General features: G+C 41.2%; 1 long non-coding RNA gene across 1 annotated transcript; it reads left to right on the forward strand.

Annotated features, from left to right (window-relative positions):
• The first annotated feature begins 995 nt into the window (after positions 1–995).
• On the forward strand, positions 996–2,930 carry LOC120663300. Its single transcript, XR_005670462.1, has 2 exons — positions 996–1,129; positions 2,628–2,930. It is a non-coding gene; the product is annotated as an uncharacterized LOC120663300 (long non-coding RNA).
• Positions 2,931–3,241: the final 311 nt, after the last annotated feature.

A 3,241-nucleotide genomic window follows, 5' to 3' on the forward strand; every position in this document is an offset into this window, starting at 1 on the left:
GGTAATGATGATAGCATCTTTCTGCTTTCAGCTGTTCTCTTTAGCACTTTATTTCAGTGAACAATGGTCCAATTGATACTGAATTGTTCGAGATCTCTGAATTGCATACTCTGCATCATGCATATGGAACTATTAGTTCAGACTTCAGATGTTCCTACGAAACCACAAGGCATATGTTGATGAGGATACTTCAGAACATCAACTTACTTGAATTGGCACAGAACTAATCATGATCTATCAATGTAACCAAGCACCCTGCACAATGGTCGAATGGATCCTGAGTTTTTCCCGGTCACTGAATTGCATACTCTGCCTCATGATGACCATGCACAATTCTTGCTTATGCTGTGTTCTACACATCTGCTTTTAGAGTTCTTGTTCTACACATCTAGCCTGCTCTGCAGAACAATAGTCAGCTGCCAAGCAAGGTGTCTGATCATAACATTTACAACACACTTAAGCATACTGCAATAAGCATGTGCTGCAACTCCGTAAGCCACTAACTTTCCAAATTTGGAATACATGAGTCTCGCCCTACCAACCATTGTTAGCCACCTTATTAACCTTACTTAGGAGTTATTTCTTATATCCAACGCCTGAAATGAATTTCTCTTGAGACCATTCCCAACTGAACTCCTACTAATAGCTGGTGAAAATAGTTTGAACCTGTAGAAGTAACATTCCATGATGATGGTTTTCTGGTGAAAGTGAGAGGTATCTCTGACTGCCCCTTTGACCTTTGTCCAAGTATTGTGCTTCGATATATGATGGTGGCAGGTTAAGGTTTTTTCCCCCCCATTCTGAACTCTGAATTTGTGCAAGATTTACCTAATGTTTATTACATGGTTGGAGAATTAAAAACAGCTGGCTTGATGGGTGCATTTTATCGACGTTGTTTTTTCCCCATTTAGACTTAATTTGGATGCCAATTCTTCTGCAGTGGGCGAGCAACACGGCTCAGCTGGGTTAGAGGGCCGGCCTCTTCATGTTTCCACGAATTCAGAATACATTACGAGGGAACCAAGCACCTTGCTGTTGGCCAGTCCATCCACTGAAACCCCTTCTCTGCTGGTGGCCATACGTGGAGGATAAGCTGCTTTTTTGCGTGGAAATGCTCCCTCTAACAGGGGTGAGTACCTCTCTATCTTTGTTAAATCAATGAGCAAATCTGCTCAAAAAAAATCAATGAGCAAATCCAGGGGAGTCCGTGCCATCTTCGAGGTCTTCTTGATGAACAAGGCCGATGAACCATCTGTAACCGTATCCATTTGCTCATATTTTATTATAGCATAAACTTCATTGTTGATGATCTTAATCGTATCCATTTGCCGAATGTGGTTCAGTTTATCTGGCCCCACTCTATGTGTTGCTGCTACTGCTGATGTCTTGCTGTACAAATGAGTTTCTTCGGTTCATATGATTTAGATCCTTGCCCTCAATGTTTTGTGTTGCCATGAACTGTAATTATCGGCAGCAAAACATTATACAAATTACAATTTTCCCTTGCAATTGCGCTATGATCCTCTACATTTAGATATGCAAAGTTATACAGGCTCAGATGCCTACTTCATCCCACTCCATGCTGTAATAACTAGAGTTACTTTGGCGGTCATTTTTCCCCTAGCGTAGCTTCCTCAGACATTCAGATCAACTGATTACTAAACATGGCAGCTGTTAGCGCTGGTGCAAACTATACATTATATTTAAATTGAAACATAGCAGCTCCTCATTACTAACCTGCCACCATGTGAACACATGCAGAGCCAAAAAAGCCTGCTGCGCTACTATGCTTGAAGCTTGAAAGACAACACACTGCTTGAGCAGGCTTCAACTGCACATCTGAGCCTCACCCTGGCAGCCTCCTATTTTGACTTCTTTGCCTCTTCTTCCCGTCAGATCTGTGGACTGGAAAAGAGACAAGACACTATCTAGCTACACTGACAGAGGTCCACACTGCATCACGTTTCTTACACACTCCCATTTTCCTTCTATTTATAATGCCTTGAGCATCTTCTTCATCATGCACTGACAACTTGGGTACCACATCAGTTACTTTTATTTTAGCACAACTGGATCTGATCTATAATCAAATAACTTAACTGTACCTTGATCCTCTACTTTTAAATATGCAAAGTTATATTTAAAAAGAGACAACTGTGAACGCTAGAAAAGAGTCAAGATGCTGCCAGTCTGCGCCGACAGAGTTCCACTTTGCATCAGGTTTGTACACACTCTTATGAACTCGCGTTTGCCTCCACACTTGATCCCTCTTAGATTGCTATGCAGAACCCTTATTAGAAACATAAGACTCTGCATAAGATCAGGCACCCTCATATGGCCAATTATCTTCATCCTTTCCTTACCGCACAGAACAGTTCCCAGTTCAGCGCATCCACAACACTCCTAATTCAGATTCTTCCTCCTATACTGCTGTCAGTGGCTAATATGTTTGAAGCTGCGTATATCAAATTTGAAACTTGTTTAATTGCTTATGTGTCCTCCAACTGGCAACCTAATCATTTTGATAGTGCGCTGCACAAATTAAATTAGTATGTCAACATCTTATACTCATGTATATATTTGTATACTTTACTGAGAAAACTCATTCATATCCTCGCTGCCTACAGGGAAAACCATTCCGTCTAAGTAATGACCAAAGGAACTGCTTATCTTGAACATCAGATGCATAGAGGCTGGCTGATCATGCCGGCATTTTCCAAACTATCAAATGCTGCTACAAGACATTGTCGACGCCACCGAAGCACCCTAGCTGTTTAGATCATCAGCCCTCTTGGACTCCAGCAGCTCCTCAGCTGAACCGAATGGAGATTTAAATTGTAATATAATCAGTATTGCTCCTGGATAATTGCCATCTATAACCTCCTGATCCCTTTACCAAAGAGCTAATTACACTGCAGTGTTCCTTATAAGGCTATAAGGCATCCTGATCATTAAGAAGGACCATCTAACCAATATTGCTGATGAAGCCAAACAAAAATATAAGTGAAATGAAACAAGAAGATTATGCACTTTGCACATGCTCGCGTCGTGCTAAATATAAATCACGTGCTACATCCGCAAATACTGAAATTATCGACGGCAAAAAAATATACTGAAATTATCCGCAAATACAAGAAGGTGTTGGAGGATTTTCCTTCAGTTCAAATGCCTTTTGCATGGTTGGTGCAACTAACACCTCCATTGAAGAAAAGTGCCTTTTCCATCTCATCCCCATTGGCAC

The sequence above is a fragment of the Panicum virgatum genome, chromosome 3N (assembly GCF_016808335.1).
Source record: "Panicum virgatum strain AP13 chromosome 3N, P.virgatum_v5, whole genome shotgun sequence".
In the NCBI taxonomy this organism is placed as follows: domain Eukaryota; kingdom Viridiplantae; phylum Streptophyta; class Magnoliopsida; order Poales; family Poaceae; genus Panicum; species Panicum virgatum.